The sequence below is a fragment of the Coenobita brevimanus genome, chromosome 76 (assembly GCF_032717465.1).
Source record: "Coenobita brevimanus isolate Jiangsu-jjx chromosome 76, ASM3271746v2, whole genome shotgun sequence".
NCBI classification, from domain to species: Eukaryota; Metazoa; Arthropoda; class Malacostraca; order Decapoda; family Coenobitidae; genus Coenobita; species Coenobita brevimanus.
The window spans coordinates 22,149,924-22,173,959 of NC_137029.1; the positions used below are offsets into that span (position 1 = coordinate 22,149,924).

At 38.2% G+C, this 24,036-nt stretch overlaps 1 protein-coding gene and 1 pseudogene across 2 annotated transcripts in view; both read left to right on the forward strand.

The window, feature by feature from the left end:
• Positions 1–24,036, forward strand: part of S2P (membrane-bound transcription factor site-2 protease) — a 151,569-nt gene that overhangs the window by 70,468 nt on the left and 57,065 nt on the right. The window lies entirely within an intron of this gene.
• LOC145408332 (5S ribosomal RNA) lies at positions 19,454–19,571 on the forward strand (annotated as a pseudogene).

Consider the following 24,036-nt stretch of genomic DNA (forward strand, 5'->3'; position numbering starts at 1 on the left):
ACATTCTTTGGGTGGGAACATGGAATGTGAGAGGAGTGAATGATGAAGTGAAAGAGAGAGATTGTTCAGGTGCTTGAGGATGCAAAAGTGGATATATGTGGATTGACTGAAACTAAATGGAGAGGTGAAAGGGTGAGAGAATGGGAATATGGTGTAGGTATTTGTGCATGAGTCAATGAGAATGAGAAGGCAAGAGAGGGAGTATGTCTGATGATAAGCAAGAAGTGGAAGGAGAATATAAGAGAGTATGGAACAGTGGGTGCAAGGATTGTATGGGAGAGGATGAAAGTAGGTATACAAGCATGGGCGCTTGTATGTGTGTATGCCCCAACAGAGGATCGAGTGGCAAGAGTGAAAGATGAGTTTTGGACGAGAGTAGAAGCATGTATGGACAACTTTGAGAGGAGCGAGAGAGTGCTGTTGATTGGAGACATGAATGTCAAAGTTGGGAATGTACGAGTGGATGGAGTGGTTGGTCAGTGGGGTGTGCCAGCTGAAGTAGATGGGAATGGTAGTGCTTTGGTGGACATCTGTGCTAGTAAGGGGTTGGCAATAGCCAACACCCACTTACGTCATAAGATGATCCACCGGTATACATGGAGAGTAATGAGGAGGATGGATGGTGAACTTGTTGAACGAAAGGCAATGATAGACTACGTGGGTGTGGATGAGCGAATGAGAAGACAAGTGTTGGATGCAAGAGTGTGGAGAGGGTGGGGGAATGGAGTCTCGGACCATCACTTAGTGATGGCCAAGGTAGAGATGCAAAGAAAGTGGTTGAGGACACGAAGGGGAAGACAGGAGGAAGCAACTCCTGTGAGAAGAGTGGAGAAATTGCAAGATAGTGAGAAAATGACAGAGTATAAGAGCATAGTGGAAGAAAGATTGGGAAGGTATGAGCTAGAGCAGATGGAAGAGGTGGAAGACGTATGTGAGATATTCACGGAAGAGATAGGCGCAGCGTGTGAGGCGGTTTGTGGAGAGAGGAGGAGATGCAAGGGTGTGCAAGGGACAGCATGGTGGAACGATGAGGTGAAATGAGCTGTGGAACAAAAGAAGTAGGCATTTAGTGAATGGTTGGCAAGTAGAGGTAGGGGAGAAGATGAGAGAGAGAAGAGAGAAGTATATGTGAGCAGGAGAAGGGAGGTTAAGAGACTGGTGAAGAAGAGTAAGAAGAAAGTAGATGAAGGGTTTGGGGGGAATCTGAGTGTGAAATGGAGGGAGAGTAAGAAATTGTTTTGGAAGGAGGTAAAGAAAGTAAGGCAGTGTGAAAGGGGAAATAGTAGGGGAGTGAAAGATAGGAATAGTAGATTGTTGGTGGAGAAGAGAGAAATTGAGCAGATGGAAGGAGCACTTTGAGGTTTTGTTGAATGTAGAGAGTGAGATCAGTGTGAGTATAAGTGGTTGGGGAATGGCTGGGAGAAGAAGAGATGAGAGGAGGGAAGAAGAGATCAGTAGGGCGGAAATAGTGGAAGCGATGAAGAAGATTAAGTTGGGAAAGGCCCCAGGAATTGATGGAGTGTGTGATGAAATGCTTAGGTATGGGGGTGAGATTGTTGTGGAGTGGATATGGAAGTTGTGTAGATTGGCTTGGGAAGAGGGAAGGGTTCCAGAGGACTGGAAATCGGGTATAATTGTTCCTTTATACAGAGGAAAAGGGGAGAGAGAAGTATGTGGTAACCATAGGGGTATTTGCCTTCTTAGTGTGACTGGTAAAATATATGGTAGAACACTCATTGATAGGGTTAGGCATATGACAGAGGAGCTAGTCGGAGAAGAACAAGGGGGATTTAGGAAGGGAAAAGGGTGTGTAGATCAGATATTTCTTCTAAGATGTTTAGTGGAGAAGTATCTAGAGAAGGGAAGGAAAGTGTATGCTGCCTTCATGGACTTGAAGAAAGCTTATGACAGAATAGATAGGCAAGGTATGTGGAAGGTATTAAGAATATATGGAGTGGAGGGGAAATTGTTGAGTGCTGTGAAGAGTATGTACGAAGGAGCAAGTGCTACGGTGCGAGTGGATGGTGAGCTGAGTGAGTTCTTTGATCTCAATATGGGACTGAAACAGAGTTGTGTGATGTCTCCATGGCTGTTTAATATATACATGGATGGGGTTGTAAAGGAGGTGCAAGGTAGGGCAGTGGATGTTGGACTGGCCCTAATGAATGAGGGTGAGATTTGGAAGCTTCTAGTGTTGCTGTTTGCTGATGATACAGTATTGTTGAGTGAAGATGAATGGGAGTTGCAAGGTATGGTGAATGAATATGGGACAGTATGTAGGAGGAGGAATCTGAAAGTTAATGTAAACAAAAGTAAAGTTATGGTGTCTGAGAGGAAGGAAGTCACAGAGTGTGCAGTGAGGTTGGATGGTGAGGATATGGAGAATGTAAGTGCATTCAAATACTTGGGTAGTGTGATGAGTAAAGATGGAACTTTGGGGGATGAAGTGCGTGAAAGGGTACAGCAGGGAAGGAAGGTTGTTGGTACACTGAAAGCAGTGATGAGAAATAGGGAGGTGAGTATGGAAGATAAGAAGTCACTGCATGATAGTATTGTGATCCCTACCCTGACGTATGGAAACGAGGCATGGACCTTGCAAGACGGGAACAAGTCAAGAGTGAGAGCAGTGGAAATGAGTTACTTGAGAGGAGTATGTGGAGTGACGTGGAGGGACAGGTTGACGAATGAACAAGTGAAGGAATGTTGTGGTGTAGATGTGGATGTGGTTGAGAAGATTAGGAGAAATACACTGAGGTGGTTTGGACATGTGGAGAGAATGGAGAATGAAAGACTGACTAAGAGGGTGTATGTAGGTGAGGTGGAGGGAGGGAGAGTGAGGAGTAGACCGAGGATGAGGTGGAGGGATGGAGTTCAGAGGTATATGGGGGAGGGTGGCGTGAGTTGGGGGGAGGGTAGTCAAATGGTGGGTGATAGAGCGACTTGAAGGCGTTTTGTCTGAGGCCACCCTTTGCGGGATTAGGGCGTTGGGCTATAGATAGATAGATAGATAAAGTTGATGTACTCAAATGTGGATGGAATGGTATCTAAATTATTAGAGATGAATGATTATGTCAGAGATAATTAAACACATATAATATGCCTAACTGAAACAAAATTAACACAAAGGATATCCAATGACATCTAAACTTAGAGGAATATAATATATGGAGAAGAGATAGAAACTTAAAAAAAGGAGGAGGAATTATAATATTAACAAAGAAAAATCTAAAAGTCAATGAAATAAAAATAGATATACCCTCACAAGTAGAACTGATTACAGTAGAGATCAACACATCTGAAGGGAAAGTAATTGTAGCAAATTTGTACATGCCACCCAGATCAAACACATGGGAAAGAGACGAATATGAGGACCTGGCAGAGAGTATAATTCAGAGTTTAAAAGCATTATTACATAAAATGGAAGAGAAATCGGAAAGAATTATACTAACTGGAGATTTTAATACAAATATAAATTGGAATACTCTAGATATAATTAGCCAAGAAAGCTGTTGGGACTAAAAGCTCCTGGATATCGTGCAAGAGTTTTTCCTAATGCAACATGTGAAGGAAACCACCAGAAAAAGAGGACTTGATGTACCTTCAATGCTAGATCTCATATTTACTGGGCAAGAAAATGATATTGACATTTTAATATATCACCCTCCACTCGGCAAAAGCGACCATGCAGTACTAAATTGCAACTTCAGGGTAGCATATGACATAGTTAACAGCAATGAAAGTTACAAAAAGTGCCTAAACTATAAAAAGGGAAATTATCAAGATCTAAAGAAATATTTCTTAGAAGTTGATTGGGAAAATGAGCTTAGAGGACAAGATTTAAATGCTGTATATAAAAAAAACTGTGAATTTTATCAAATAGGAGTCCAGAAGTACATCCCACAGCACAAAGAAGCAGATAAGAAAATACAGAAATCGTTCAATACAGAATGTAAAAAATCAAAAGAAAGAAGAGATTTGTTGTGGAATAGATACAGAAGGCACAATAGTGAAATGGCATATAATAATTACAAACATCCAAGAAACGAGTATACAAGAATAAGGAGGGAAGCCCAAAAACAGTTTGAGGAGGATATCATAAATATAAGTAGTGATCAACTGAAGCTATTTTACAGCTACGTCAGAAGCAAAACCAAAGTAAAATATATAATACAATCCATTACGGATGAGGGAATCACCTATACACAAGAGAAAGATATTTGTGAAGCACTAAATAAGAATTTCCAATCAGTTTTTACAGATGAAAAAAATTTTGAGAGGGACTGTGTGGAACATGCATGTCCACACATACTACCAGATATTCAAGTATCAGAAAAAGTAATACAGGAGGAGTTAAGTAAATTAGACAAAGGAAAAGCAAATGGTCCTGATGAAATTTCATGTTGGGTGCTACGAGAATGTGCAAAGGAGTTAAATAAACCATTATTTTTAATTTTCAAGAAATCCTTGAGTCAAGGTAAACTACCTGATATTTGGAAAAAAGCAAATATTGTCCCCTTATTCAAGAAAGGGAATAGACAAAATCCACTCAACTACCGACCAGTATCACTAACCAGTGTTGTAAGCAAGGTATTAGAAAAGCTTATAAGAAAAGCTTGGGTAAATCATCTAGAAGAACACAATATGATAACAGAAAGACAGTTGGGTTTCAGAAAAGGAAAATCATGTGTTACTAATCTGTTGAGCTACTATGACAGAGTAACAGACACATTACAGGAAACAGAAGGATGGGTGGATAGTATCTATTTAGATTTCAAGAAAGTATTTGACACAGTACCACACCAAAGACTTTTATGGAAACTGTACCATCAAGGAGGAATTCGAGGCAAACTGCTTTGTTGGATGGAAGATTTTCTGAAAAAAGAGAAATGAGAACAGTACTAAAGGGAAACTACTCATCATGGAAAGAAGTGACTAGTGGAGTACCACAGGGTTCAGTGCTGGCACCAATCATGTTTTTAGTGTATATAAATGATATAGATAGTATCACAGGAAATGAAAGCTATCTAAATATGTTTGCAGATGATGCAAAAATACAAAGGAGAATTACTAGCACAGACTTTTGTAGGGAGCTACAAGAAGAATTAAATAAACTTCATGAATGGAGTAATACATGGCAAATGGAATTCAGTGTGGACAAGTGTCATGTAATCAAGTTTGGTAAAAGTGGAAAAAGACCTGATTGGGATTATACGTTAGGAAATAAAACCCTACACACATCAGAAAGAGAGAAGGACTTTGGTGTGATTATCAATAACAGACTATTTCCGGCTGACCACCTCAGTGAGAAGGTACAGAACATGTATACACTGCTTGCAAATATGAGAATAGCATTCACATACATAAATGAAGATATGCTAAGAAGGATAATAACATCATTCATCAGACCAACCCTGGAGTATGCATCAGTAGTCTGGAGTCCTCATCTCAAGAAACACATAGACAAGATTGAAAAAGTTCAAAGGGCGGCTAAAAGGTGGATACCAAGCTTCAGGGATCTAAGCTACGAAGAAAGGCTAAATAAACTAAATCTACCAACACTGCAGGAGAGAAGGAAAAGAGGTGACATGATAATGCTATATAGATGCATATCAGGGAAGGAGAAAATAGACATAAATGATTACCTAACCTATGGGGAAGCATCTGCAAGAGGACACTGCAAAAAACTTCATAAAAAGAGAGGTGATAAAGATGTAAGGAAATTCAGTTTCCCAAACAGAGCAATTGATCAGTGGAATCCATTACCGAATGAAATAGTGTGTGCCAAAACAATTCAGAAATTTAAGGATATGTACGATAAATATGGTTTAAGACACGGGACAGTATGAGCTTGACTCATTCCTGTAAAGATACAATTAGGTAAGAACAATTAGGTAAGAACACACACACACACACACACACACAGTCAGGGAGTCATCAGTTGCAGACGTCGGCCATCGGCGCTCCGTACCAAAACAGTGGCAATTACCTAAATTAGTATCTTTGAATCAGTCAAGCTCTGTACCAGGTTAGACTAAATGATTTTTCATTATTAAAAGGTAAAGAAATAATAAGTTTAAATAAGACTGGTTCAAACAACAAAGAACCACGATGCGTTGAGTCAGCTGGGTTTGTTTATACTACAGCAACACTGGGAAAGCATGCACACTCTGTAAGTACTGTACATACTCTGTTCATTTAGTATTACAAAATGGATACATACTTCAGTAAAACAAATTTGGAAAAGAAAAGGGATAAAAGTAAAAAGCAAAATAATGATTTCTACCAAGAACTGGTTGAAGTGGAGACTCACAATAGACTGGTTGAACGTGTACACAAACTAGAAATGGCTTTCAAAAATGAAATTGATGAAATAAAGAAGCAAATGCACTTGCAAAAGGAAGAGATAGAAAAACTAGGAAGGGAGGCCAACAAGAAAGACACAACCATCAGTGAACTAACAGTGGAATTGAATACGCTTAGGAAGAAAGTGAGTGAAATGGGAAGTACAGTAGTCAATCATGAGAGTGTTATGGAAGAGTTAAAAAATGACACAGAGACAATTAGACAGGCAAGCAGTGTTATGGACCAGAGCAGTGATATTGAGGAGAAGATAACACAGGTGAATGAAGCTGTGCAAAGCTACAAAAATGATGTAGAAACCACGTATGCTGAAATGGTGAAAGTAAAGAAAGACTTAGAAACAAGGGTGGAGGAAAAAAGCATTAAAAAGGAAGTGAAAAGAATAATCCAAACCAATCCAAAGTTAGTCAGAGATTCAGTAGAAATAAATAAATCAATAGTAATCACTGGTATAGAAGAGGAAGAAATTAAAAACAAGATTACTAGAGACAAAAAGGAGATGGCAAATGTAATGAGCTTACTGAAAGAAGTATCAGAGGAAATTTGTAGTAAAGACATAGAGGAACACAAAAGGTTAGGGAAATACGAGAAAAGCAAGACAAGACCTCTGAAGGTGACTTTCCAGAGTGTAAACACTGTGGAAGAGATACTAAAAAATGCAAAGAATCTTATGGAAAAAGAGGAGTTCAAAAATGTATGGATAAAAAGATGCCTAACACAAGAGGAACTGGAATTACTGAAAGAGAAAAGGGAGGAAGCCAAAACAAAAAATGAGGGAAGATCAGAAGAGGACAAGAAGAAATTTTTTTTTACAAAGTAATAGGATTGCAGGTACGAAAGTGGTACACAAACAGGATGGAAGAAAAAGGAGGAAGTTAGTAGAACCATGTCATGACAAGTATATAAACAAGATGATAAAGTTGATGTACTCAAATGTGGATGGAATGGTATCTAAATTACTAGAGATGAATGATTATGTCAGAGAAAATGAACCACAAATAATATGCCTAACTGAGACAAAATTAACACCAAGAATATCCAATGACATACTAAACTTGGAGGAATACAATATATGGAGAAGAGACAGAAATTTAAAAAAAGGAGGAGGAATTATAATATTAACTAAGAAAAATCTAAAAGTCAAGGAAATAAACCTAGATATACCATCACAAGTAGAACTGATTGCAGTAGAGATAGACACATCTGAAGGTAAAGTAATTGTAGCCAATTTGTATATGCCACCCAGATCAAACACATGGGAAAGAGACGAATATGAGGACCTGGCAGAGAGTACAATTCAAAGTATAAGATCCTTGCTACATAATATGGAAGAGAAATCGGAAAGAATTATACTAACTGGGGACTTCAATACAAATATAAATTGGAATGCTCTAGATATAAATAGCCAAGAAAGCTGTTGGGACCAAAAGCTCCTGGATCTCGTACAAGAGTTTTTCTTAACGCAACATGTGAGGGAAACCACTAGCAAAAGAGGACTTGATGTACCTTCAGTGCTAGATCTAATATTTACTAGGCAAGAAAATCATATTGACAGTTTAATATATCACCCTCCACTCGGCAAAAGCGATCATGCAGTACTAAATTATAACTTCAGGATAGCATATGACATAGTAAACAGCAATGACAGTTACAAAAAGAGCATAAACTATAAAAAGGGAAATTATCAAGACCTAAAGAAGTATTTCTTAGAAGTTGATTGGGAAAATGAGCTTAGAGGACAAGATTTAAATGCTGTATATAAAAAATTTTGTGAATTTTATGAAATAGGAGTCCAGAAGTACATCCCACAGCACAAAGAAGCAGATAAGAAAATACAGAAATGGTTCAATACAGAATGTAAAAAATCAAAAGAAAGAAGAGATTTGTTGTGGAATAGATACAGAAGACACAATAGTGAAAGGGCGTATAATAATTACAAACAGGCAAGAAACGACTATGCAAGAATAAGGAGGGAAGCCCAAAAACAGTTTGAGGAGGATATAATAAGTAAAAGTAGTGATCAACCAAAGCTGTTTTACAGCTATATCAGAAGCAAAACCAAAGTAAAAGATATAATACAATCCATTACGGATGAGGGAATCACTTATACACAAGAGAAAGATATTTGTGAAGCACTAAATAAGAATTGCCAATTAGTTTTTACAGAAGATAAAAATTTTGAGAGGGACTATATGGAACACGCATGTCCACACATACTACCAGATATACAAATAGCAGAAAAAGTAATACAGGAGGAGTTAAGTAGATTAGACAGAGGAAAAGCAAGTGGTCCTGATGAAATTTCATGTTGGGTGTTACGAGAATGTGCAAAGGAGTTAAGTAAACCATTATTTTTAATTTTCAAGAAATCCTTGAGTCAAGGGAAACTACCTGATATTTGGAAAAAACCAAATATATTCCCCTTATTCAAGAAAGGAAATAGACAAAATCCTCTCAACTATTGACCAGTATCACTGACCAGCGTTGTAAGCAAGGTATTAGAAAAACTTATAAGAAAAGCTTGGGTAAATCATCTAGAAGAACACAGTATGATAACAGAAAGACAGTTTGGTTTCAGAAAAGGAAAATCATGTGTTACTAATCTGTTGAGCTACTATGACAGAGTAACAAACACAATATAAGAAAGGAAAGGATGGGTGGACAGTATCTATTTAGATTTCAAGAAAGCTTTTGACACAGTCTCACACCAAAGACTTTTATGGAAGCTGTATCATCAAGGAGGAATTCGAGGCAAACTGTTTTGTTGGATGCAAGACTTTCTCATAAAAAGAGAAATGAGGACAGTACTAAGAGGAAACTACTCATCACGGAAAGAAGTGACTAGTGGAGTACCACAGGGTTCGGTGCTGGCACCAATCATGTTTTTAGTGTACATAAATGATATAAACAGTAACACTGGAAATGAGAGCTATCTGAATATGTTTGCAGATGATGCAAAAATACAAAGGAGAATTACTAGCACAGACTCTTGTAGGGTGCTACAAGAAGAATTAAATAAACTTCATGAATGGAGTAGTACATGGCAAATGGAATTCAATGTGGACAAGTGTCATGTAATCAAGTTTGGTAAAAGTGGAAAAAGACCTGATTGGGATTATAAGTTAGGAAATAAAACCCTATACGCATCAGAAAGAGAGAAAGACCTAGGTGTGATTATCAATAACAGACTATCTCCGGCTGACCACATCAGCGAGAAGGTACGGAACATGTATACACTGCTTGCATATATGAGAATAGCATTCACATACATAAATGAAGACATGCTAAGAAGGATAATAACATCATTCATTAGACCAACCCTGGAATATGCATCAATAGTCTGGAGTCCTCATCTCAAAAAGCATATAGACAAGATTGAAAAAGTTCAAAGGGCCGCTACAAGATGGATACCAAGCTTAAGGGACCTAAGCTACGAAGAAAGACTAAATAAACTGAATCTACCAACACTACAGGAGAGAAGGAAAAGAGGTGACATGATAATGCTGTATAAGTGCATATCAGGAAAGGAGAAAATAGACATAAATGATTACTTAACATATGGAGAAGCATCAGCAAGAGGACACTGCAAAAAACTGCATAAGAAGAGAGGTGATAAAGACGTAAGGAAATTCAGTTTCCCAAACAGAGCAATTGATCAATGGAATGCACTACCGAATGAAATAGTGTGTGCCAAAACAATTCACAAATTTAAGGATATGTGCGATAAATATGGTCTAAGACACGGGACAGTACGAGCTTGACTCATTACTGTAAAGATACAATTAGGTAAGAACAATTAGGTAAGAACACACACACACACACACACACACACACACACACACACACACACACACACACACACACACACACACACACACACACACACACACACACACACACACACACACACACACACACACAGGCTAGAGATGGCTTTTCATAATGAGATTGATAAAATTGAGAAACAGATGCACTTGCAAAAGGAAGAAATAGAAAAATTAGGAAAGGAAGTCAACAAGAAAGACACAACCATAGATGAGCGACAGTAGAACTGGGTTCATTTAGGAGAAATATTAGTGAAATGGCAAGTACAGTAGTCAACCACGAGAGTATTATGGAAGAGTTCAAAAATGATACAATTAGGCAAGTAAGCAGTGTGACAGATCAGAGCAGTGATATTGAGGAGAAGATAACACAGGTGAATGAAGCTGTGCAAAGCTACAAAAATGATGTGGAAACTACTTATGCTGAAATGTTTAAAGTAAAGAAAGACTTAGAAACAAGGGTAGAAGAAAAAAGCATTAAACAGGAAGTGAAAAGAATAATCCAAAACAATCCTAAATTAATCAGAGATTCAGCAGATATCAACTAATCTATAGTAATCACTGGTATAGATGAGTAAGAAGTAAGAAACAAGATCTCAAGAGACAAAAAGGAGATAGCAAATGTAATTAGGATGTTGATGGAAGTATCAGAGGAAATCTGTACTAAAGACATGGAGGAACACAAAAGCTTAGGGAAATATGTGAGAAACAAGTCAAGGCCCCTAAAGGTAACTTTCCTGAGTGTAAACACTGTGGAGGAGATACTAAAAAATGCAAAGAATCTTATGAAGAAAGAGAAGTTCAAAAATGTATGGATAAAAAGATGCCTAACACAAGAGGAACTGGAATTACTAAAAGAGAAGAGGGAGGAAGCAAAAACAAAAAATGAGGGAAGATCTGAGGAGGAGAAGAATACATTTTTTTTACAAAGTAATAGGATTGCAGGTATGAAAGTGGTACATAAACAGAAGGGAATAAAAAGGAGGAAGGTAGTAGAACCAAGTCATGACAAGTATAGAAATAAGATGATTAAGTTGATGTACTCAAATGTGGATGGAATGGTGTCTAAATTATTAGAGATGAATGATTATGTAAGAGAAAATGAACCACATATAATATGCCTAACTGAAACAAAATTAACACCAGAGATATCAAATGACATCCTAAACTTAGAGGAATACAATATATAGAGAAGAGATAGCAACTTAAAAAATGGAGGGGGAATTATAATATTAACAAAGAAAAGTCTAAAAGTCAAAGAAATAAAATTAGATATACCCTCACAAGTAGAACTGATTGCAGTAGAGATCAATACATCTGAAGGGAAAGTAATTGTAGCCACTTTGTACATGCCACCCAGATCAAACACATGGGAAAGAGGCGAATATGAGGATCTGGCAGGGAGTACAATTCAGAGTTTAAGAGCATTATTACAGAATTATACTAACTGGAGATTTTAACGCAAATATAAAGTGGAATACTCTAGATATAAAAGGCCAAGAAAGTTGTTAGGACCAAAAGCTCCTCGATCTCGTGCAGCAGTTTTTCCTAACGCAACATGTAAGGGAAAGCACCAGAAAAAGAGACTCGATGTACCCTCAGTGCTAGATCTAATATTTACTAGGCAGGAAAACAATATTGACAATTTAATATATCACCCTTCATTTGGCAAAAGCGACCATGCAGTACTAAATTGCATCTTCAGGATTTCATATGACATAGTTAACAGCAGTGAAAGTTATGAAAAGAGCCTAAACTATAAAAAGGAAAACTATCATGACATAAAAAAGTACTTTTTGAAATTGAAAGGGAAAAGGTGCTTAGAGGACAAGATTTAAATGCTGTATATAAAAAATTCTGTGAATTTTATGAAATAGGAGTCCTCAAGTACATTCCACAGCACAAAGAAGCAGAAAGAAAATAAAGAAATAGTTCAATACTGAATGTATAAAATCAAGAGAAAAAAGAGATTTGTTGTGGAATAGATACAGAAGACACAATAGTGAAAGGGCATATAACAACTATAAACAGGCAAGAAACGATTATACAAGAATAAGGAGGGAAGCCCAAAAACAGTTTGAGGAGGATATTATAAATAAAAGTAGTGATCAACCGAAGCTATTTTACATCTACGTCAGAAGCAAAACCAAAGTAAAAGATAAAATACAATCCATTACGGGCGAGGGAATCACCTATACACAAGAGAAGGATATTTGTGAAGAACTAAATAAGAATTTCCAATCAGTTTTTACAGAAGAAAAAATTTTGGGAGGGATTATGTGGAACATGCATGCCCACACATACTTACAAGATATACAAATATCAGAAAAAGTAATACAGGATGAGTCAAGTAAATTAGATAAAGGAAAAGCAAATGGTCCTGATTAATTTTCCTGTTGGGTGCTACATCTGTCTATCTATCTATCTATCTATGCCCTAATCCCACAAAGGGTGGCCGCAGACAAAACACCTCCAAGTCGCTCTGTCACCCACCATTTGACGACCCGCCCCCCAACTCACTCCCCCCTCCCTCATGTACCTCTCAACTCCATCCCTCCACTTCATCCTCGGTCTTCCCCTCCCTCTCCCTCCCTCCACCTCACCTACATACACCCTCTTAGTCAGTCTTTCATTCTCCATTCTCTCCACATGTCCAAACCACCTCAGTGTATTTCTCATGTATTGCTACAGGAATGTGCAAAGGAGTTAAGTAAACCATTATCTTTATTTTTCAAGAAATCCTTGACACAAGGTAAACTACCTGATATTTGGGAGAAAGCAAACATTGTTCCCTTATTCAAGAAAGGGAATAGACAAAATCGACTCAACTACCGACCAGAATCACTAACCAGTGTTGTAAGCAAAGTATTAGAAAAGCTTATAAGAAAAGCTTGGGTAAATCATCTAGAAGGACACAATATGATAACAGAAAGACAGATTGGTTTCAGAAAAGAAAAATCATGTGTTACTAATGTATTGAGCTACTATGATAGAGTAACTGAAACATTACAGAAAAGAGAAAGATGGGTGGATAGTATCTATTTAGATTTCAAGAAAGCATTTGACAGTACCGGACCAAAGACTTTTATGGAAACTGTACCATCAAGGAGGAATCTAAGGCAAACTGTATTGTTTGGTGCAAGATTTTCTCAGAAAAAAGAAATGAGAACAGTACTAAGGGGAAATTACTCATCATGGAGAGAAGTGACTAGCGGACTTCCACAGGACTCAGTCCTGGCACCAATCATGTGAGAGGACGATGTGGAGATCTGTCAGATCATATGATTGTGGTATGCAAGATCAAGCTGATAGGAGTGCGGGGGATCAGGAGAGAGAGGAGCAGTCAGGGAGAAAGACTGGAAGTTGAGAAGCTGAGGATCAAAGAAATCACAGATGATTACAGGACCAAAGTAGAGGACGAGTTAGTTTTACTGAATTGAAATGAAATGGATCTGGACAGACTGTGGAATGCATATAGGGATTGCTTAGTTAGGAATGCTAAAGCGGTATGTGGTGTGGCAAGAGTAACAACAAAGAAGAAAGGTACGGCATGGTGGGACGAGGAGGTAAAGAGAGCGGTGGAGGAAAAGAGGAAGAAGTGGCTAAAGTGGTTACAGGATAGGGGTTCAGATGAAATAAGAACTGAATATGTTGAGAGCAAGAAGCACGTAAAGAGACTAGTGAAGAGGAAAAAGAAGGAGGTAAATGAGGATCTGGGAAGAAAAATGAATTCGAACTACTCTGAAAAAAGAAAGTTATTCTGGAAAGAGGTGCGGAAATGTAGAAGTGAAAGCGGTAAGAAATGGGATGGTGTGAAGGATGCAGGTGGTAGATTATTAACCCATGGTGATGAAGTAAGGACCAGATGGAAAGAATATTTTGAAAGCCTGATGAATGGGGATAGAGAGAGCAGAGCAGCTGTAAACATGATTGGGTTTAGGGGTGTGCAGAGAAGGAATGCAGTGCCAGGAGATGTGACACCTTCACAGGTGAAGAGTGCTGTGAAGCAGCTGAAAAATGGGAAAGCAGCTGGGGTTGATGAGGTGTATGCAGAGATGATTGAACAATGTAGTGGAGAGAATGGAATGAAGTGCTTGTTGGAGATATGTAAGAAGGCATGGATGAGTGAAACTGTGCCTGCAGAGTGGAAAAAGGCTGTGATTGTACCCCTGTACAAAAATAAAGGTGAGCGAAGTGAGTGCAAGAATTATTGTGGCATAAGCTTACTGAGTGTGGTAGGGAAGGTATATGGAAAAATTATTATAGAGAAAGTAAGAGAGATATCAGAAGTCCTAGTAAGTGATGAACAGGGTGGCTTTAGGAGTGGCAGATGATGTGTGGACCAAATATTTGCAGTGAGACAGACAGTAGAGAAGGCTTGTGAGAAGGACCATAAGGTGTTATGGCATTCATGGATCTGGAAAAAGCATATGACAAAGTGGACAGAGAAATATTGTGGAAAGTTTTGCGCATGTACGGTGTAGAGGGTAAGCTGTTGGGTGCCGTCAAGAGTTTTTACGATGGTAGTGAAGCATGTGTCAGGGTTAATGGGCATCTAAGTGAATGGTTCACAATCAGTGTGGGCATGCGACAAGGTTGTGTGATGTCCCCATGGTTGTTCAATGTATATATGGATGGGGTGATGAGAAAAATGAAAACACGAGTAATGGAGAGAGGGATGGCATTGGTAATGAATGGTGATGGATGGAATATCTCAAATTTGTTGTATGCTGATGATGCAGTACTGCTTGCAAGTACTGGACAAGAACTTGGTAGGCTAGTGCAGAGTTTTGTTGATGTCTGTAAGCGTCGTTCCTTGAGAATAAATGTAGAAAAGAGTAAAGTGATGGTTATTGAGAGAGAAGGTGACTCCCAGTGCAATGTAACAGTGAATGGAGAGAGACTGGAATTGGTGAGAGAGTTCAAATACCTGGGTACAGTGATAAAAAAGAGAGGAGAATGTGCAAAAGAAGTTGAAAGTAGAGTGACACAAGGAAGAAAAGTAGCTTGTGCAATGAAGGCCTTGATAAGAAACAGAGGCTTGAGTGTTGCAGCTGGACGAGGCTTACATGAAGGAGTGTTAGTGCCAACTTTAATATATGGATGTGAGACCATGGTGTGTCATGAAAATGAAAAGTCAAGAGTAAGAGTAGTGGAGATGGGACTGCTGAGGAATGTATGTGGAATACAGAGGGTGGATAGGATACGAAATAATGTGATTCGTGAAAGATGCGGAGTGAGGAAGTCGGAGGACACCAGAATTGAAGAGAGTGTACTGAGATGGTATGGTCATGTGGAGAGAATGGATAACAATAGAGTGGTGAAGAAGGTATATCTGAGTGAATTCGAAGGAGGGAGGAGGCGAGGTAGGCCAAGGAGAAGGTGGAGAGATATGGTGGATGAATGTGTGAGGAAGAGAGGTTTGGAAGTCGGTGAGGCTAGGGAACTGACAGGAGATCGAGCTGGCTGGATGAATTTTGTGAGGAGATATGCATGATCAGGGAATTTTGGCACCCCTTTTTAACGTGGCAGTGTCTGGATTGACTCTGTTGGATACGATATGTGAAGCTACAGAACGTGGTGAATGTTTTTGGCATATCTGATAGAGCCAGGATTCCGGAGGCTTGAACAATGAGTGAATGGAAGCGTGGCCCATTGGATTTGGCAATTTTGGGCTGTCTGGACATTGCTACTCCTCACCCTGCCCTTGGGTGAGAAAGGAGGTCCGGATGATGATTATGAAGATGATGATGATAAATGATATAGACAATAACACTGGAAATGAAAGCTATCTTAATATGTTTGCTGATGATGCAATAATACAAAAAAGAATTACTAACACAGACTCTTGTAAAGAGCTGCAAGAAGAATTAAATAAACTTCATGAATGGAGTAATACATGGCAAATGGAATTCAGTGTGGACAAGTGTCATGTAGTCAAGTTTGGTAAAAGTGGAAAAAGACCTGATTGGGATTATACGTTAGGAAATAAAACCCTACACACATCAGAAAGAGAGAAGGACCTAGGTGTGGTTATCAATAACAGACTATCTCCGGCTGATAACATCAGTGAGAAGGTATGGAACATGTATACACTGCTTGCAAAGATGGGAATAGCATTCACATGTATAAATGAAGACATGCTAAGAAAGATAATAACATCATTCATCATAACAACCCTGGAGTATACATCAGAAGTCATGAGTCCTCATCTCAAAAAAACACATGGATAAAATTGAAAAAGTACAAAGAGCCGCTACAAGATGGGTACCAAGCTTAAGGGATCTAAGCTACGAAGAAAGACTAAAAAAAACTGAATCTACCAACACTACAGGAGAGAAGGAAAAGAGGTGACATGATTATGCTATATAAATGCATATCAGGGAAGGAGAAAACAGACATAAATGATTACATAACCTATGGGGATGCATCAGCAAGGGGACACTGCAAAAAACTACATAAAAAGAGAGGCAATAAAGACGTAAGGAAATTTAGTTTCCCAAATAGAGCAATTATCAGTGAAGTGCACTACCGAATGAAATAGTGTGTGCCAAAACAATTAGCAGATTTAAGGATATGTACGATAAATATGGTTTAAGACACGGGACAGTATGAGCTTGACTCATTGCTGTAAAGATACAGTTAGGTAAGAACACACACACACACACACACACACACACACACACACACATCATGGTCGCAAAATTGTGCGAGAGAATCCTGAAAGACAGATGGATAAAATATCTATAAGAGATGAATATTTTGGCTGAATTTCAGTTTGGATTCAGAAGTTGAAGGTCATATGTTTCTAACTTGTTGAGCTTTTACACAAGAGCGATTGACGAGGTACAGGAGAGATATGGTTGGGTGTATTGTGTGTACTTAGACTTAGAGAAGGCCTTTGGCAAGGTACCTCATAAGAGACTAATGTGGAAACTAGAATATATAGGAGGACTGAAGGGGAAACTCCTGGAATGGATGAGAGACTTTTTGAGAGACAGACAAATGAGGACAGTAATAAAGCATGGGATGTCTGGATGGAGGGAAGTAACAAGTGGAGTCCCTCAAGGCTAGGTGTTGGTGCCAGTAATGTTCCTGATTTTCGTAAATGACATGGTAGATTGAGTGAACAGTTGTGCAAGTCTGTTTGCTGATGATGTAAAGATCTTGAGGAAGGTAGAGGTTGAGGAGGATTGTAAAATGCTGCAGGAGGATCTGGATAGGATACATGATTGGAGCTGGACGTGGGAAATGAAATTTAATGTAAAGAAATGTAAAATATTAGAAATGGGTAGAAGTACCAGGAGGCCATCACTGAACCGTTTGTTGGGTAATGAATTAATCACAAAAATGAGAGAAGAGAAAGATTTGGGAGTGCTGGTCCAAGATAGTTTGTCACCTGAAAAGCACATTAACAAGATAGTTGGAGAGACTTATAAACTCTTGACTAACCTAAGAGTACCATTTCGTTGTATGGGTGAGGAGATGATGACAAAATTGATAGTGGCCATGATCCGCCCCAGATTAGAATATGCAGCAGTAGTGTGGTCCCCACACAAAAAGAAAGATATCAACAAAATTGAGAGAATACAAAGAACGGCAACCAAGATGGTCCCCAATCTGGCAGATCTGTCATACAGAGAGAGGCTGGAAAAGCTGGATTTGTCTTCCTTAGAGGAAAGGAGAAAGAGGGGAGACATGATTGCAGTGTTCAGGACCATGGTGGGAGTAGATAAAATTGACCGAGATCTGTTTTTATGGGATAAGAGAGCAACAAGAGGACATGGAATGAAATTGAAAAAGTCAAGCTGTTTGAAGGACATCAAGAAATATAGCTTTCCTTACAGAAACATAGACTTATGGAATAGCCTGGGCAAACAGATCGTCCAGTCTAAAAACTTAAACGAGTTTAAAGCTAAATTTGACTTACTGAGATACAGCAATGGGAACCCATGAGCATCGCATATTTTGTGTGTATCACAATTACGTATATTGGGTAAATACATAAGTATTTGGAATGACTTAGATGAAAAGGTGGTGCAGGAGAAGAACATTCATGTGTGTAAAGGTAGACTAGATAAATGTGGATATGGAGACAGGACAACACGAGCATCGCTCAATTCCTGTATACTACAGATAGGTAAATACAATAGGTAAATACACACACACACACACACACACACACACACCAAGAACTGGTTGAAATGGAGACTCACAATAAACTGGTTGAATGAGTATAAAGGCTAGAGATGGCTTTTCAAAATAAGATTGATGAAGTTAAGAAACAGATGCACTTGCAAAAGGAAGAAATAGAAAAATTAGGAAAGGAAGTCAACAAGAAAGACACAACCATAGATTAGCTGACAGTACAACTGGGTTCACTTAGGAGAAAAATTAGTGAAATGGCAAGTATAATAGTCAACCATGAGAGTATTATGGAAGAGTTCAAAAATGATACAGAGACAATTAGGCAAGTAAGCAGTCATATTGACCAGAGCAGTGATATTGAGGAGAAGATAACACAGGTGACTGAAACTGTGCAGAGCTACAAAAATGATGTGGAAACCACTTATGCTGAAGTGGTGAAAGTAAAGAAAGACTTAGAAACAAGGTGGATGAAAGAAGCATTATAAAGGAAGTGAAAAGAATAATCCAAAACAATACTAAGTTAGTCAGAGATTCAGTAGACATCAACAACTCTATAGTAATCACTGGTAGAGAAGAGGAAGAAGTTAAAAACAAGATCTCAAGAGACAAAAAGGAGATGGCAAATGTAATGAGCTTATTGAAAGAAGTATCAGAGGAAATCTGTAGTAAAGACATAGAGGAACACAAAAGGTTAGGGAAATACGAGAGAAGCAAGTCAAGACCCCTAAAGGTAACCTTCCAGAGTGTAAACACCATGGAGGAGATACTAAAAAATGCAAAGAATCTTATGGAAAAAGACGAGTTCAAAAATGTATGGATAAAAAGATGCCTAACACAGGAAGAACTGGAATTACTGAAAGAGAAGAGGGAGGAAGCAAAAAAAAAAAATGAGGGAAGATCAGAGGAGGAGAAGAATACATTTTTTTACAAAGTAATAGGATTGCAGGTACGAAAGTGGTACATAAACAGGAGGGAATAAAAAGGAGGAAGGTAGTAGAACCAAGTCATGACAAGTATATAAACAAGATGATTAAGTTGATGTACTCAAATGTGGATGGAATGGTATCTAAATTATTAGAGATGAATGATTATGTCAGAGAAAATGAATCACATATAATATACCTAACTGAATACCACGTTGAGTACACCGCTTCCCATCCGATCAGCGAAGTTAAGCAACGTTGGGTCTGGTTAGTACTTGGATGGGTGACCGCCTGGGAACACCAGATGCTGTTGGCATAACGTTCTCCTTACGTGTCAAGTGAGGTTGGTGGAGGATTAGTGCCCCTCCCTGTAAAACAATTAACTCTAAGCCCTTGGCCACCCCGTTTGGGATACATGGCGTCTGGCAATGAATGAAAATGAATGAAAACAAAATTAACACCTAGGCTATGAAATGACGTCCTAAACTTAGAGGAATATAATATATGGAGAAGAGATAGGAACTTAAAAGAAGGAGGAGGAATTATAATATTAACTAAGAAAAATCTAAAAGTCAGAGAAATAGAACTAGATACACCCTCACAAGTAGAGCTGATTGCAGTAGAGATCAATACATCTGAAGGGAAAGTAATTGTAGCCAATTTGTACACGCCACCCAAGTCAAACACGTGGGAAAAAGACGAGTATGAGGATCTGGCAGGGAGTACAATTCAGAGTTTAAGAGCATTACTACATAAAATGGAAGAGAAATCAGGAAGAATTATACTAACTGGAGATTTTAATACAAATATAAATTGGAATACTCTAGATATAATAAGCCAAGAAAGCTTTTGGGACCAAAAGCTCCTGGATCTTGTGCAAGAATTTTTCCTAACATGGAATGTGAGGGAAAGCACCAGAAAAAGAGGACTCGATGTACCCTCAATGCTAGACCTTATATTTACTAGGCAAGAAAACGATATCGACAATTAAATATATCACCCTCCATTCGGCAAAAGCGACCATGCAGTACTAAATTGCAACTTCAGGATAGCATGTGACATAGTTAACAGCAATGAAAGTTACGAAAAGAGCCTAAACTATAAAAAGGGAAACTATCATGACCTAAAGAAGTACTTCTTAGAAATTGATTCGGGAAAGGAGCTTAGAGGACAAGATTTAAATGCTATATATAAAAAATTCTGTGAACTTTATGAAATAGGAATCCAGATGTACATCCCAAAGCACGAAGAATACAGAATGTAAAAAATCAAAAGAAAGAAGAGATTTGTTGTGGAATAGATACAGAAGACACAATAGTGAAAGGGCATAGAATAAATACACACAGGCAAGAAACGATTATACAAGAATAAGGAGGGAAGCCCAAAAGCAGTTTTAAGAGGATATCATAAATAAAAGTATTGTTCAACGGAAGCTATTTTACAGCTACATCAGAAGCAAAACCAAAGTAAAAGATAAAATACAATCTATTACGGGCGAGGGAATCACCTATACACAAGAGAAGGATATTTGTGAAGCACTAAATAAGAATTTCCAATCAGTTTTTACAGAGGAAGAAAATATTGAGAGGGATTATGTGGAACATGCATGCCCACACATACTACCAGATATACAAACATCAGAAAAAGTAATACAGGAGGAGCTAAGTAAATTAGACAAAGGAAAAGCAAATGGTCCTGATGGAATTTCATGTTGGGTACTACATGAATGTGCAAAGGAGTTAAGTAAACCATTATTTTTAATATTCAAGAAATCCTTGAGTCAAGGTAAACTACCTGTTATTTGGAAGAAAGCAAACATTGTTCCCTTATTCAAGAAAGGGAATAGACAAAATCCACTCAACTACAGACTAGTATCACTAACCAGTGTTGTAAGCAAGGTTATAAGAAAAGCTTATAAGAAAAGCTTGGGTAAATCATCTAGAAGAACACAATATGATAACAGAAAGACAGTTTGGTTTCAGAAAAGGAAAATCATGTGTTACTAATCTGTTGAGCTACTATGACAGAGTAACAGACACATTACAGGAAACACAAGGTTGAGTGGACAGTATCTATATAGATTTCAAGAGCGCATTTGACACAGTACCACACCAAAGACTTTTATGAAATCCGTACCATCAAGGAGGAGTTCGAGGCAAACTGTATTGTTGGATCCAAGATTTTCTCATAAAAAGAGAAATGAGAACAGTACTAAGGGGAAATTACTCATCATGGAAAGAAGTGACTAGTGGAGTACCACAGGGCACCAATCATGTTTTTAGTGTATATAAATGATATAGACAGTAACACTGAAAATGACAGCTATCTAAATATGTTTGCAGATGATGCAGTAATACAAAGGAGAATTAGTAACACAGACTCTTGTAAAGAACTACAAGAAGAATTAAATAAACTTCATGACTGGAGTAATACATGGCAAATGGAATTCAGTGTGGACAAGTGTCATGTAATCAAGTTTGGTAAAAGTGGAAAAAGACCTGATTGGGATTATACGTTAGGAAATAAAACCCTACACACATCAGAAAGAGAGAAGGACCTAGGTATGATTATCAATAACAGACTGTCTCCGGCTGACCACATCAGTGAGAAGGTACAGAACATTTATACACTGCTTGCAAATATGAGAACAGTATTCACATACATAAATGAAGACATGCTAAGAAAGATAATAACATCATTCATCAGACCAACCCTGGAGTATGCATCAGTAGTCAGGAGTCCTCATCTCAAAAAACACATAGACAAGATTGAAAAAGTTCCAATGGCCGCTAGAAGATGGATATCAAGTTTAAGAGATCTAAGCTACGAAGAAAGACTAAATAAACTGAATCTACCAACACTACAGGAGAGAAGGAAAAGAGGTGACATGATTATGCTATATAAATGCATATCAGGGAAGGAGAAAATAGACATAAATGATTACTTAACCTATGGGGAAGCATCAGCAAGAGGACACTGCAAAAAACTGCATGAGAAGAGAGGTGATAAAGATGTAAGGAAATTTAGTTTCCCAAATAGAGCAATTGATCAGTGAAATGCACTACTGAATGAAATAGTGTGTGCCAAAACAATTCACAATTTTAAGGATATGAACGATAAATATGGTTTAAGACATGGGACAGTACGAGCTTGACTCATTTCTGTAAAGATACAATTAGGTACGAACAATTAGGTAAGAACACACATAACATGAATGTAGATACTGTGGAAATGGGAGAAGGCAGGGCTGAAGTGATATATATGAAATTAGAAACTGGAGAGAATGTTAAGAGAGATATGACGGTAGTGTATGTTCCCCCAAAGACGAGAGCATGGAAGGATGACGAATACCATGAGATGTTGTTAGATATGGCTAGCTACTTGCAAAAAGTAATTATGAAAAGCAATAATATAATTTTGGTGGGTGACTTTAATTGTAAAGAGGTGAACTGGGAGGAATGGTACTCGGGAGGCGGCGAGGATTCGTGGGGCACTATGTTATTATATATAATAATGAATAATGTGATGACGCAATGGGTCAAAGAAGAGACACGGTTTCGAGGTGAGGACACACCAGCAAGGTTAGATTTACTGTTCACCAAAGAACCCGATATAATAGAATCATTGGAATATCTCTGTCCTTTGGGAAAAAGTGATCACGTGGTCATTGAGTTCCAGATGTTAATAGGAAACGTCGAGCCAAGAGACGAGCTTCATAGACAGGGAAGATACAACTTTGGGAAAGCAAATTTTACAGGATTGAGAAACTTTTTTGAAAATGCGGATTGGAGAAAATTCAGAGAAACAAGAGAGATACAGAGGAAGTGGGATATCTTTCTAGACCTCTATAAGTTGGGAGTGGAAAAATTTGTACCAAGAGTAAGAGGGAAAATAAACAGGGAAAAGGAGTGGTTTAATAGAAGGTGTATGATAGCAAAAAAAGAGAGAGATAAGGCGTGGAACAATTGGAGAAAGAGAGGTAACGACAGAACAAAGGAAGAATATAAAAGAACAAGAAATGAATACACAAGAATACGTAGAGAAGAAGAAAGGAATTTTGAAAAAGGTATAATTGACAAATGCAAGGATGAACCCAAACTGTTTTATAGATTTTTTAATGGCAAACTGAAACAAAAGGAAGGAATCACCAAGTTGAAAGTAGAAGGAGAGGTCTTTAAGGATGCGGCAATGCAAGCAGAAATAATGAACAAACGTTTCCAGTCAGTTTTCACTAAAGAAAAGAAGCGTGTGGAAGGGGAGGGAGTGATTAGAAATGTTCCGGTGATGAAAGATATAAAAGTGGAGGTACAGGAAATGTATAAATTACTGGAAACTCAAGATGTAAGGAAAGCCCCAGGACCTAATGGAATTTCTAATTGGGTACTGAAGGAATGCAGAGAACAACTGGCGGATAAAATTCACAGCTTAATTGTATGCTCACTGGAAGAGGGGAAAGTGCCAAAAGAATGGAAGAGGGCAGATGTAGTACCAATTTACAAAGGAGGAAACAGGGAAGAACCCCTGAATTATAGACCAGTGTCTCTAACCAGCATGGTCGCAAAATTGTGTGAGAGAATCCTGAAAGACAGATGGATAAAATATCTGGAAGAGATGAATATTTTGGCTGAATGTCAGTTTGGATTCAGAAGTGGAAGGTCATGTGTTTGCAACTTGTTGAGCTTTTACTCAAGAGCGATTGATGTGGTACAGGAGAGAGATGGTTGGGTGGATTGTGTGTTCTTAGACTTAGAGAAGGCCTTTGACAAGGTACCTCATAAGAG